General features: G+C 44.5%; 1 protein-coding gene across 10 annotated transcripts in view; it reads left to right on the top strand.

Annotated features, from left to right (window-relative positions):
* Positions 1-14,702, top strand: part of KCNS3 (potassium voltage-gated channel modifier subfamily S member 3) — a 39,075-nt gene that overhangs the window by 12,700 nt on the left and 11,673 nt on the right. For 2 of the 10 annotated variants that reach the window (XM_019794962.2, XM_019794961.2), the window contains exons 2-4: positions 4,474-4,583; positions 7,129-7,271; positions 11,164-11,354. The gene's annotated coding sequence lies outside the window, so the exon portion shown is untranslated. Of the gene's footprint in view, positions 1-4,473; positions 4,584-7,128; positions 7,272-9,963; positions 10,058-11,163; positions 11,355-14,702 lie in introns of all 10 variants that reach the window. The other 8 variants (XM_034659874.1, XM_019794963.2, XM_011219421.3 and 5 more) reach the window with 6 other exon arrangements.

Below are 14,702 nucleotides of genomic sequence, written 5' to 3'. Positions count from 1 at the left end.
GGGGTGGGGGGTGGGGAGGGGGGTGGCAAAGCTGGCATTCAGACTCAAGCACTCTGGGTCCAGAGTTTATCCTGAAGGGCAAGGCAGCTATCAGAGGACCTGAAGCCTGCACATTTTAGAAGGTAGCTTGAACTTGGCATGGAGAATGAATCTGGAGGCAGGGGATGGGGATAGGTCTAAGGCAGGGAAGACAATTAGAAGTGTATTGTAATAAACCATGGAAAAATACCCAGTGTCTGAATTAAAGCAAAGGCCAGAGGGATAAGGAAAGGAAAGGAATTTGAGAAATGTTTGGGAATAGAGGACAAGAGGAAAGTGTGGACACATTTATTTTAAGGTCCCAGTGGGACATTCAAGTGGACACGTCCAGGAGGCAGTTAGAGGAGTCTGAAATGGAAGGGGGGACATCAGGGCTGGACATACACATCCGGGCTCTATGGTTCAATGAAATTCCCAGGGAGAGGAGCAGAGGGACAGGAGAAACCCAGGGGGTTGCAGTGACACACATTTGAGGCCTGCAGATTGATTGTATCCAGGCTACAGATATGTTTCGTTTGGCTCACAATAGCAAAACATCAAAACCAGTAATTGCCAACATTTAGAACATTGGGAAGGTTCACATAAAAATAAGATTTGTGGGTGTACTTGACAAGTTGGGCGATCCGACCACCTGATGTGCACAAATAAGGGACAGCAGTCCCCTTTTGGCAGGACTGGTGCTCTCCAGCTTGTCACAGCGGCCAGATGTCCCCTTTTTTCATTTCAGGCACCTGCGTGGTCCCTGAAGGTATTTTATTTTGTGACCCCAGATTTAAGGTTTGGGAAGACAAAGCAGAGTTTCACAGGAAACCAAGAGTGAGTGGGCAGACATGTGGCATCAGTGACCCCCAGGGGCTGGGAGGTGGGCAGTGACAAATGCCTTGGATGGGTAAGTCATGCCCAGATGAGAAGTGTGCTGTGGGTTTGGCTGTCTAGAGGTGCCCTTAGCAAAAACACTTGGTGGAGTGTTAGGGCAACAATTGCACAAGAAGAAGGAAGGGTGATTGTGAAAAATGATTTTAAGAGCAATGTGCTGCAAAGAGCAATTGGGGTTGGGAGAGTTTGTTTTGTTACTTTTTAATATGTGAGTGCCTTGATCATATCTATATAAGGGTATATGTGATATAAAATAGTACTTTCTTTGTCCTCGACTCAGATTTCGTAACTACAAGGAATCCAGTCTTAGCTTTGGTTGTTCTTATTAAAACAGAGTGCTCCAGGGGCCAGAACGGAATGAGGTTCCTTGTATGGGTGTGAAGGAAGCCCTGCCAAGTTCGGATCTTCCCAGTGTGTGTGCGTTTTTGCTGGTTTGAGCAACAGTGCCTTCAAGTGGGCAACAGTACGTTTCAACAGCAGCGGGTTAAGTGGAGCAGTGCCCATGTGGTGACTTACTACCTGCGTTTACTCCTGTGGTTGTACACTGTACCCGTTTCCTTTTCCTGCTTGCCAGGTGGAATCTGTGTGATGATCTTACCAGCTAACATCACTTCTATTTCAAGCTGGGTGAGTGGGCCTTTTACTGGTTGGATGCCATGTACCAATTTTCCCATTTACTTTTTTGTATTTCTTTTATGATATAATTTAATCTGATAACTTATTGTGTGTGTGTGTGTGTGAGATTTGTCTATCTTGTCTTTGATGAAAACTCTTTTTATTAAGAAAGAAATGCATTTTCTTCTGCAGTGGTTGATAAATAAGCTACCTTTCTTCTGTGGCGACCACAATTTTACTGGCACATTTGCCGTGATGTTTCTTTTCTCCCGGGAATACAATGGGGGGGGGCACTTTAAAAATTGACATGGAATGGAAGCAGCTGCTGGCTAATTAATGCAACAAATAACGTTTAAGAACCTACTGTGCACTGGGTGTTATACGCAACTAATGAATCATCGAACTTTACATCAGAAACCAGGGATGTACTGTATGGTGACTAACATAATATAATAAAAAAACATTAAAAAAGGAAACGTCAATGCCAGAAGATTTAACTGAAAAGTAACTTAAAGGTCTCTCAACTCAGGAATACAAATGAAACTCCTATTTGGAATTTCCACATAAGAAGTTAATTCACTGTCATTGACAATTCACTCTGCACTGTGAATAAACTATTTTCATACCAAAAAAAAAAAAAAGAACCTACTGTGTGTCAGACGAGGCTATAGGCCCTTGGGATATGGTGGTGTTTAAAATAGATAAAAATTCCTGCTTTCATGGAACTCATTTCTGAGTGGGGAAATAAATAATGAATATGATAAAAAAAAATAAAGTACATGTCTCTAAGTATATTTTAGGGAGTGATAAATGCTAAGGAGAAAAATAAAGCAAGGAGTAGGGGGATAGCAGTTTCATAGAGGGTATTTTAGATAGGATAACCAAGAAAGGCCTCATTTGGAAGGTATCATTTGAGTCCAGGCCTGAAGGGAACGGGCAAGCAAGCCATCCCTTATGGAGAGTGCATTCCAGGCACAGGGATCAGCCGATGCAAAGGCCTTGAGGCAGAAGTGATGAAGGAAAAGCGTGGACACCAGTATGCCAGTTGGGAATGAAAAAGAGAGAGGAGGAGGAGATGAAATCAGATAAGTGATGTGGGAGGAGGAGAGTTTTGCTTTGAGGAAGATGGAAGCCATTGAAGAGTTGAACACAGGAGGGGCATGGTATGACTTACATTTTAACAGGATCTCTAGGGGCGCCTGGGTGGCAGAGCGGTTAAGCGTCTGCCTTCGGCTCAGGGCGTGATCCCGGCGTTATGGGATCGAGCCCCACGTCAGGCTCCTCTGCTATGAGCCTGCTTCTTCCTCTCCCACTCCCCCTGCTTGTGTTCCCTCTCTCGCTGGCTGTCTCTATCTCTGTCTTATAAATAAATAAAAAATCTTAAAAAAAAAAAAAAAACTTTAACAGGATCTCTAGCTAATGGATTCTTAACCCTTTTTGTGCCATGGACCCCTTTGGCAGTCTGGGGGAGCCTATGGACCGCTTTTCAGAACAGTGTTGTTAAATACAAAAAATAAGAGCCACAGAATAAAAAGGAATCTAGCTTTATGGAAATATATAGTTATCAAAATATTTAAACCAACTTATGACTTAGTGATGTATGTGCTGCTTTATCAACTCCTTCAGGATGATCTAGCAGTTGGTCTGTATGCACTGTGACTTCAAAGAAACAATGAACTTACGTGATTATTTTCTGAGACCTGGAACAAGTGCGCTGTGATATGAAATTACCAGGATTTTCTAATGGAGTGAAGTCACTGGTACCTCTCTTACTGCTCTGGGCCCCTGCCTACATTTTTATTTTTATTTTTTTATTTTTTTAAAATATTTTATTTATTTGACAGTGATAGAGACAGCCAGCGAGAGAGGGAACACAAGCAGGGGGAGTGGGAGAGGAAGAAGCAGGCTCATAGCAGAGGAGCCTGATGTGGGGCTTGATCCCATAACGCCGGGATCACGCCCTGAGCCGAAGGCAGGTGCTTAACCACTGTGCCACCCAGGCGCCCCCCTGCCTGCATTTTTAATGGGAGGAATTACTACATTTCAGTTAGAGATTAGTGAAAATCAAGAATTTAGCTTCCTCCCCCATCTAAATTCAAGAATTTCCTGAATTCTCTCTACTGAGCCCTGCTTTCCTGCATTATGAGGGGGAGGTGCAAGAGAAAAGTGGGGTAAATTCAGGAGCTGTCGCCCATATTTCTGGCCTTGCCACTGCCTGCACTTCGTAGACATGGCTGGGATTTGCTGTTTGCCATCTTAGGTCACTGCAGTGCCTGGTGGATTGCTGTACCGAGTGCCAGCCTCTAATTTTCCAGATCTGGAAACAGCAATAACTCCAAGAGGCTTTTTAATGCCTCTCTGACTGGTTCCTTATGGCTAAATAGTGCAGGAGACCTGAGTTATGGTCCTTGTTTCAGCAGATTCTCTGTATGGCCACCTGCAATCCATTCTCCTTTCCTAGAGCTAGCGCTCACTCACCTTGGTTATTCCTGGCTCACAGAGGTGTGGCTACTACAGTAGACTTCTTCATATTCTACATGAATATTTCTAGGTCATAGGGCTCCGTTAGCCAGACTTAACTATTTTCTGCTCTCTGTACATACCACAAGCTTTCTTAACCCCACGGCATTGCATGTGTTCCTTCCCCTCCTGGGAGAATGACCTTCTCGCTCTTAACCATCTTCTTTATTTGTTCGTGTCTGAACCGACTCTCAAGCCTCAGCTCAGATGCCACCTGTTCCCACAGTTGTCCCTCCTTCCTGATCCCAGAGGGACCCTTACCGCCTGTGAATTTCCATGGCACCTCGGTACCTCTCCTCGGGGTACCTGATGTCTTCTGCCTTGTACTGAAGTTACTCATTTACCTGTGTGCCCTCCTCTGACCCCTTCTGAGCAACTGTAAGCTCCGAGGGCAGGAGCCACATTGTTTTTTGTCCTCTGTAGTTCCCAGGACAGTACCTGCCTCAGAGCAGACATGAATGAGCAGCAGACACGTATGATTCTATAGATGTTAAAGGAGCCCGTCGGTGGAGGATCCAATATCACCCCAATCTGTAAGTTCCCTTTGTGTCTGTCCCGCCCCCCCCAACCCTTCCCCAAGTACTGACCAAAGCTGCTTTTGATCTTTTATTTTTTCCAAAAAGAAATTACTATTTATTTATTATTTAATTAATTCGTTCATTTTTAAATATTTTATTTATTTATTTGACAGAGACAGAGAGAGAGAACAAGCAGGGAAAGCATCAGGCAGAGGGAGAGGGAGAAGCAGGCTCCCTGTTGTGGGGCTAGATCCCAGAACCCCGGGATCATGACCTGAGCTGAAGGTAGATGCTTAACTGACTGAGCCATCCAGGCACCCCAAAACGGCTATTTACATAAGCATTTCGTGATACTTGCAAAGAAAGTCACACAATGTTGAGAGATACAGAGGAGAAAGCAAAAATCATCCCAAATTCTAGCATCCAGAGAGAATGCATTTAACACTGTAGTGTATGTTCTTAGAGATTATTCTTTTCCCCCTTTGAATGTTAGACCTCTTTTATAAAGACCAGATCATGCCATATGTTGTACTATAATTATTTTCTCTTTTTATTTAGCATATTGTGATGATCTTTTCATGAATCTGTAGTAGAGCGTTGTGGTTAAGAGAATGGCTTTAGAACATTATTGTTTAAATTCAAACCATGAGGCTATCACTTAATAGCTGTTGACCCTGGAGAGTTAGTTAATTTCTCTATTTACCAGTTCTTCCATCTGTAAAATGAATCCCGTAAAAATACTACTTGTTCAAATGTCATGAGGGTTAGGTGGGTTTGGACATGCAAACACCCAGAGGTATTGAAACACGATTCATTATACAGGGGCTCTTCCTATGATTCTTGCAGTGTTTATATATATAATATATATAATGGAATATCCCGTTATATAGCTACCTCCTGATCTGTTTCCCTGTTGATGCACATTTAGGTTGCCTCTGACTTTTTACTCTTAGGAATAACTACTGATGCCGCGAACATCCTTGGATACCCATCCTTGCATGCTTGTCTAATTTATTCCCTCAAGATACAGTCTCCAATGTGAACTTTGTAATACACATTGCTACAGTGTCCTCCAGAATGTTTCCTTTTGCCTGTTTCGTTCACTATTACCGTGGCATGATAGGTTTTTCCCCTCTACTCTCTAAACTGCTTGTTCTGTGTTGCCCTTTTAATCACTATGTTAGTGCAGATGCTTGGTGCATCAGCCACCAGAGACACAGGGATAGATGAGACTACCCTAGGGTCTACAGCCCCCAGGTGGCCTGATTTGCCTGCCTGTGTCCTGGCTGCAATCTGAACCCCTGATTTCAGCTAATCCTGCTTCAGGGGGTTCCTGCAAGGGGATGGAGCCGGGTAGTTCCCTTCTGGGGCTGGTGGAATAGTGGCAGCCATATGGACAACTCAGGGTGGTCCCAGAGCCCTGTCACGAGGTAAGGATGACCATGCTGGGGTCAGTGGCTGCGATGTTTCACTCTCTCTTGTGAGGTGCCCACCCTTCCACAGGGCTTTTCCTTGCTTTCCTTTCTGAAGATTGCCTTTGGAGGTGACTCAGTGACTCAGCAGCAGCCTGCTGTCTCCCTCTGTTCCCCAGGGAGGGTTGTCTAGGAACACAGAACCCGAGGAGAGGACAGTGGTGTTTAGTTACCCGTGCTTCAAGCCTTAGGGATTTCTGGAGATGGTATTGCATTTACTCATTCTGGATGGCCAAGAGAAATATAATTTATATTAACTTTTGAAATATAATTTAGAGGCTTTGCTTTGGAAGGCACTTACTGGTTTCCTCCCCGAAGACCAGAACTTCTATAAATTTATTTTCAATCCCTGAATGTATTAGACCCTCAGAAGTTTTCATTTTCTTCTGGGGACAAAGCAAAAATTTTTAAAAAGTCATTGTTAATTCAGGGATTTCTCATATTAACGTACATCTTAAAATTTGATAATTTGGAAAAACTAAGTAATTCAGGGATATTCTTAGTGGTCTACTGAATCAACTGGGAGGTGGTGTATTATTCTGATTGCCTTGGATTATAGGATTTAAACATAGGTACCATTTTTCTGGCACACTAAATCCAGTTATGGCAGTCTGATTGTGAGGTTTTAGTTTTATTTAAGCGAAACCCCAGACTCCAACTCTCATTAGTTAATCAAGATAGAAATAGGGTCAAATTTTGCCTTTGGCTATTATTCCTATTATTTCATTACTCTTAGATTTTATTGAAAATTAGTCTATGATCGATAAATAGGGACAAGACTACAAAACTGACATGTATTTGCATTTTTCCTGGGATATCAATGAGTTTCCACAAAATTGGAGCTTGGTCAGGGGTGCGTATGGTCAGCAAGAGGACCCTTACCTACAAGAGAGCTGTAGTAAGACATCTTTCATAACTATATTAGTGCATTGCTCTGTGCGTCATTCTGGCACCAAAAAATGTTAGCAAATATCAGATAGATTCTCAGAGAAAATCACTAACCTTTACTCTAGACTCAAATTGCCTGAAGCATGCTTCGAGTTTCAACAAAAGGTTAACCTGCCTTTTATCTTTTCTCACTTGCCAAGTTTTGCTTGTCTGACACCAGAAATGCCATGACTGAATTCTAGAAGAACAAGTGTCCGGGTGAATATCCCCCGCCCCTGTCAGCAGACGAAGTATGAGTACCATCTGCCGTTCTGAGCTTTCTGAACTTCCAGCTTCCAAACGGGTATCTGAGATCTTTTTACTCGTCCTCAGAGCAGTGGTTCACCACTGGGGATGGTTTTGCTCTCTGGGGGCCATTTGGCGATTTTGGTTGTCACCACCTTAGGGGACAGGGAGTGTTACTAACCACCCTGCAGTGCACTGGACAGCCCCCCCCGCCCACGAGAGGATTACCCGGCCTCAACGTGTCACTAGTGCCGAGGCTGAGGATACTCTCCTGCAGAAGTTGGCAAGGTCAGGATGGTACTTAAAGGTGCCATTTACCTGGTGACCTTATCATAGGTCTGGGTCAGGCTCTGAGGCAGCCTGGCAACTTCAGAAACTCACTTCAGGGGTCCCACAGTTGATCAGACTCTAGCAGATTGACTGTCATAGAAACTTACAGAACACTGAGTAAATAAACCTCTTCCAGCCTTATTACGATCTGCTAATAAATATATCTAGTGGACAGAGTGGACATGCTTGCATGCTGTCTGTTGGTGAGGTGCCTCAGGGAGTCTGGAATCAGAACAAGGAGAGGTTTGGGGGTATCTAACGATACCCGAAACTCTAGGTCCAGACACCTAAAAATCCACTCGAGATGTCTCCATTGGGGCTGAACGATGCTGCTTCTTCAGGGTGAGATCTCCCTTGGAAAGTGCTGGGATGGGTCTTGGGCAACCAACGTTGATCTCTTACACTTTCCTCCTCAGCTTCCCTTGCTGACCAACTGCCTTTCGTTATCCATATTGATTCTTTTAATTAATTTACTGTTTAGTCTCGTTGCCTTGGGGGAGAGGAACTGGTTCAATAAAAATGTGTCAAGCACCATTGTGTAACAGGGATAATGAATATGAAGACTGATATTATAACATTGTCCCTAACTGGAGGCTTCTCAGGCTAGTGGGTAGACAGAGGTGGCAGCATTTCAGAAGAATGCGAGCAGGGTAGTAACAGGTACACTCAGGATTCTGTGCAAGTACATAAGACCCAGATCTATGCAGCAGTGTCCCTCAGAGTGTCTGCTTTGATCTCTCAGACACTGATTTTATAGTTTAATTTTTAGAGAGCAACCTTAGTCCTGTGATTCTGACTCCTGGGGGACGGGCATCAGGAGTTATTATTACCCCTGTGTACTGTCTGCTTGTCCATTTGATTTTCCTCGTTCTGTTCCAAGATTGGATGTCAGCTCTCTGGAAGATGAAAGAGTCCAATAGGCCACTTAATCTTCACCTTCTCCCTCTCAATAATGGAGCCAGGCATTTTGTACATTTTTGAATGCTGTTGTCAACCCACCAGGAAATACAGCCAAGCTGGAGGGTCCTCCGCAAGGATGCTGCAGAGGTCTCCCTTTTTTATTGTGAAGAGAATTCTACAGAGGGTAGCAATACTTGAGTGAACCTGATGTGTTTTGCCACGATCCTGCTGAATCACTCAGCAAAGTTAGAAGCCTGCCTAGGTGCTAAATCGCAAACGATACCATCTTCTTTTTAACAGTTACACACTGACACGGGTGGTGGGAACATAGAGAGTGGAACCATGTGGTGGGATTGTTAAGCAGGAAGGGGAGATGGTGTCAGATGTACACATTTTTCTTGCCCAAAGTGTGCTGGTTTGGGACACGTTCTGCCCACTTCTCCCAGTCCTTAACTTCCCCTGACAACTAATTTTTTTCTTCAGTAATTCATATAGTCATATCAAAGTTGATTTTCTGGGCTGAGTGACATCAGGCAGACTTATCTCAGTTTGAATCCTGTCTCTGGCATTTGCTGGGTTTGGGACTTTAGACAAATCACTTCCCTGAGCCTCGATGTCCCACCTGTAAAATGGGGATCACAAAGGTTAGCACTCTCAGTGGTCGAGGATAGAAGTGAGGTGTGTGAAGCTCCTGGAAGGTTCCTGGCATATTGTAGGGACTCAGAAGATGCTGGTTATCATTTTACATGGAAAGGTCACTGTTAGAATGTGAATACCCTAGGAGGGGTGTGAATTGACATAAATTCACACCGATAGGTATTGACTGGTATTGTATCTTTTCCAAAAATCTAGTTTTTTTTGGATGGGAATCATAGTGATGGAAAATGAGGCAGAACACTGGCATTCTGAGTTTGAGGGGGGGTGGACAGAGAGAAAAGGCAGCCTGGGAGGTTATTAATTCATCAGACATTGATGGAGGGCCCAGTAGGTACCAGTTTCTGTAAAAAAGACACTTGGCTCCCCTCACAGTCTGTCCCTAGGCCAGTCCTGTGATGAGCCAGTGCCCAAAAATGCTTGGGGTTTCTTAGAAGTGTCAAACTGCCTAAGTACTTTGTTAATTTTTTTCTTCAGTAATTAATATAGTCATATCAAAGCAGTGTGCAGTTAATTAATTATCTCCCAGCCAGATTAATCTTACCTTCCCTTAACATGTGCTACCTTTGAAAAGGTATCTGGTAGGCAGAGGAAGACTATACATGTGTGCTTACCCTTTAAAAAAGGCACAGCAGCATTTCTGCGTTTCAGTGGAACACAAGTACTTGAGACTGACCCAATGATGTGTTGCTGGGAGGCTGTGGAGGAGGAGGAGAAGTGGGAGGACTTTAGCTCCTGAATTGATTTTATTTATCCCTATTGAGATTGCGCTGTACCTCTTCTGCTAAGAGTCCCATCGGAAATTCACTTTGGGTAGAGCTGCATTTTTTTTTTTTTTCTGAATCTTTCCTTGTTATCTTTATTAGAGGTGAAAACAAAACGCACTGAAGGATTCCTCTGGCCATTATTGGGACCAATGTGTTCCTGCTTTGCTCCCTCTCCATTGCCCCCTTGATGTTGGTAGGATACCATTCCTTGTTTATTACATTTGGTCCTGAGGCTGGGAGCTCCTGGAGTGGGGAGGAGGGGGAAGGCACTGCATCTTGTTTGCAATCCCAATGCCTAGGATAATTCCAGGCAGATCTTAAGCTATAATGAATGTTTGTTTAATGACTGACGTAGCCGAAGGCACTTCTTTCATTTTCTTTCATTTTCTTTCTGAAGCTCAGAATCAATCTTTTCTTCTTCCTCCCCACCCACCCCTGGCCCCCTTTAGGACCTAGCATTGATTGGAAGACATGAAAATCAATGGATGGATGCTTAGATACTAATATAATTCTATGGGAAGGCATCAACATGAGGCAAGGCTTACCTTGTTGGGAACTGGAAATTTTTTTGCTTTCTTTAATTTATTCAGAGAGAGTAATGTAAATTTGTCCTTTTGTTTTGGTACGAGCTTAACCCCCATACACGCTACACACGCATCTGTGGACACACACACATTTAAGCAGAGGACGCTGATCTAGCATGCGTAGTCATTTCTGATCTGTGAAATATGACAATGGACAAATAAAACAAAATCGAATTTGGCCAGCCTTTGAAATCTATTGATTTCAAATTAGAGCAGCAGTGTTAATTCTATTAGGACAGTCACACTCAGAACTTGGTCTCTGAAATGGATTAAAATGTATTCATTTAGAAGCTTATAAGTATGTCCTTGGTGAATAAGCCAGGAAAATGATGCTCCTAGAAGAAACTGTGTGGGAGGTGAATGACTGCAGTCCTAATTCTAGTGCCTCATCTTAGCTTTGGATGTTTTGTTGGCCTTGGGGTCAGTGGAGATGTCCCAAGAGTCCACTGTAGTCAAAACCTGAGAGTCCTTAAGCCTGAGAGTGATTACGAGTCAGTCCTGGGGCTGTGATGTCATCCTATCCCTGTGTCCAGTGAGAGTGATGGTTCCATGGGGGGTGGGGGGCAGAGAGAAGAACACCCCCTCCTTGAGATGAGATGGGGCCCTAAGAGATGGGTCTAATCAGTCAAGTACTCAGATCACTGAGTCTGAGTGGGAATGTCTTGGGTATGTTTCTTCCTTGGAGCTAACACTTGACCTCTGGCTTCTTCTGCAGGTGAGAGTGATTTCCCAGTGATTGCCTTGGCCCATTCAACCAGAAAACAGGATTCTCCTCTTCTTTTGGCCACTAAATGCCTATGTGTACCACACACAGCCGGGAGGGAAGAAGGGCGGAGCTTCTTGGATGATGATGGACATTCCACTGGACAGGATGAGGGCAGAGAGTGTGCCATCGACACCACAAGGGTAAGAGTCACTGATCTTTCCTCTGGTCCCATTATTAACCAGACGGAGGGGAGAATGAGCCTTACAGTATAGTGACAGAAATGAAGGTCACATACCAGGGAGACTATTTGGACTAAAATTCACTGGCAGTTGGGGCAGAGGAGTAAAGGAGGAAGGGGAGAAAGCCAGCCTGGAAGGATGAGGTTGGATTCTTTTGGGGAGATATGCCACGCCAGCTTTGGAAGAATGAGTAGCCCCCATTCCCCACTTTCCCTTCTGACATTTATGGCTCAAACTTAAGGAAGTAACAACTGCTATTGAGATAAGATTCCTTTTGAGTGCATATGAGTCCATCTTGCTTAAAATGGGCTGTGGAGCTGGGTTGGGAAGTCTGGGTCAGGTCACGGATTGGGGGCTTCTCGGAAGTACCTGGCCTGGAGACATATTTTGTTTGAGCCACGTAATGTTGAACACATGTTGGATCAATTCTAATTAAACTTGAGATACCCCACATAAAGATCAGGATTTCCGGGTCTCCTGGAGCACCCTAAGATACGTGCGTCTTGGCTCCCTGTTCCACAGAGGACTCCGGGGCTGAGCGGCCTCTGCCTCCGGATAGCTCACCACAGTCCCAACCAGCCCACTTCATCTGTTTAAATTGCTGGTTTGGGCACTGGAGGCATTTCATTTCACCTTGTCTGGTCTAGATCTTTCTGTTAGCTCTTTGACAAAAGCAGTGATAGCCCTTTTAATTCTTCCGGATCAAAGTGAGTATCTTTCACTAGATTATGGGCAGAAATTAGCATACGGGGCTGAGACTGCCGGGGCAATACATGATTCCTTCCAGGGAACAGCTTAGGGTGTAGGGACAGCAACTGTGGGGGCCGGGTAAGGAGAACTGTGAAAACATTATGGTATCTTGTGCTGGGAGCTAACAGAATTGTGCACTGGGGGCTGCTGGGAGGAAGTGAGAGGGGTGAGGAAGCGGGTGGGGGGACCTGTTAATTTGGTCCACATACGTTCAGATTCTCCAAAACTCCCTCCCCTGGACACCAGTATGAGCAGGCGTTTGTGGCTTCCTCCACGTCACGTGACTCCTGATAGGGTACTTCCTGCAGAGTTAAGGCTCCCCTCTTGTGGCCCATCCACTTTTTTTCCTGTTTCAGGTTGAAAATTTTCCGTCCGTGATTCTTTGCTTTTAACAAATAAGACAGATCTCTGGCCACTTGCCTCAGTAAATCAGTCAGCCTTCCGAGCAGCCTCTGTTTGGAGATGAGCTGTGTGAATGACAGGATCCCTGGAATTTCCAGAGAGAAGCAGCCACATTACCTAGAGGTCCGGAGGGAACGAGCGCAACCCTAATACGACTGTTCCAGGTGGAGAGCGACGCCTCTCTTCCAGAAGGCTCTTTGAAATTTCACGTATTCTATAGGCTGGCACTGGGCATGACCTTCTAGATGTCTCGTAAACAGCCATTCGTTTCCTAGAATTGCACTCTTTTAGCTGCTCTGACAACACTGATTCCAGAAGGCCTGAACCAAGAACCCCAGCGTCTCCGTTTCTAAACCACACGGGGTGGGCTATGCAGTGCCGCTGACATTTCACCGTGCTCTCTGCTCTTCTCTGCCCATCATTGATTACCGATTTTCTGTTCCTTACGTGTTACCCGTGCTGGTGCACGGGGAGCTTGCTCTATGAGAAGGTCAGGGAAGGTGCCTGGTGGGAACACCTCCATCCAAAGGTGTGGACTGCCTTTAGATTTCTAATTCTGTTTACATCTGCTTGTTTTTATTTGGAAGATTCTCACATACCGTGGGCAGAAATAGAATTTAGCATGACCCTACCCTTTTAAAAACATGAGTGATTTGTCTTTTAAATTTAATGGGATGAAATGCAGCTCTCAGAATATCCCAAAAAGGTGGCAGTATTAATTCTGAAAAATGTCCTATTTTTTTTTTTTAATCTGATGGAAGGATTAATGTAGATTTTGGACAAGTGGGAGGGCAGAAGGAATCTAGGCTTTTGTTTGCATTTATGAAATCGATTGAAAAAAGTGATTCTGCCCAATCAAAAGACCGGCTTTTTTTGTTATGCTCTTGTTAGGTTTCTGAGCAACACAAGAGTATCAGCAGAGGCACTCAGGCACGTGTGAATGTATGTTTGTCAGCCTTGAAAGGACACAGTTCTGAGAGTATTTTTTAAGTGAGTTTGAGGGCAGAAAGCAAAACGAGAGGGAAGGGGGACTAAGAAGAGGTGAGTAAGAGGTTAATGGCTTTGAAAAGCCTTTTACAGGGTGCCACTTGGAGAGAAGTAGATCAATGCAGTTTTTCTTCTAAGCTGCCAGTGAGTATCTTGGATTTTTGACATCTTTTTCTTTCTTTTCAATCCTGTAAACACCAAGAGGCCCAAGGTGGCCAAATACAGTATATGGTGTTCTCACCATGAGTAATTTGGGATGCTAGTGGGTAGGGGGAGCAGTACAGTGAGCTGATGCTCTTGAGAAAAAGCATGAAAATAGCATTTCAGTTTTCAACTATGGGGCCAGATGCCTTTTGTACTCCTGGATGTTCCTGGTTTGAGACCCTGTGTGTCCTCGGCATGCTTATACCAAATCCCCTCCTGAAGGGTATAGCGCTCTTTAATGAGGATGATGAAAAACTAGGTAAATTCAAAGATCAGCCAGTCCCTCCTCCTTCTCACTTAAAAACGAAACAAAACGAAACAAAACTCATATTCGAGGCGTAGTGGAAAGAGTCTGCCGCATAAAATCTGGATAATGTTGGGCAAACTCCGCGCCTCAGGCATCCCTATTTGCAAGGTGGGATATGATATCTATCACTTGGGGCGCCTGGGTGGCGCAGTCCTTAAGCATCTGCCTTCGGCTCAGGGTGTGGTCCTGGCGTTCTGGGATCGAGTCCCACATGAGGCTTCTCTGCTAGGAGCCTGCTTCTTCCTCTCACACTCCCCCTGCTGTGTTCCCTCTCTCGCTGGCTGTCTCTCTGTCACATAAATAAATAAAATCTTTAAAAAAAAAAAAAGATCACTTAGGACAGTGAGGGAGTTAAAGGAAATCATTCGTTCATTCAGTGATGCTTCCTCATTGCCTCCTAGTGCCCAGGTACTGCACGGGCTGCTGGGAATTCAAGGGTGAGCAAGAGTGTCTATGAAAGTGCTTACTATGGTGCGTGGCCCGAAACGGTGCTTAGTAAATTTTTCTTGAAACTTTTTTGTTGGAGAATTTTAACATGGACAAAGTAGGGAGAATAATACATTAAACTTCTGTACACCTCAGCCAGCTGCAACAATGATCAATTCATGGGCATATCTTGTATGAGCAAGATACACTTCCCCCACCTCCCCCCAACCCCC

The sequence above is a fragment of the Ailuropoda melanoleuca genome, chromosome 4 (assembly GCF_002007445.2).
Source record: "Ailuropoda melanoleuca isolate Jingjing chromosome 4, ASM200744v2, whole genome shotgun sequence".
In the NCBI taxonomy this organism is placed as follows: Eukaryota; Metazoa; Chordata; class Mammalia; order Carnivora; family Ursidae; genus Ailuropoda; species Ailuropoda melanoleuca.
The sequence above is the reverse complement of the archived record's forward strand: the minus strand, read 5'-3'. Positions and strand labels throughout refer to the sequence as shown.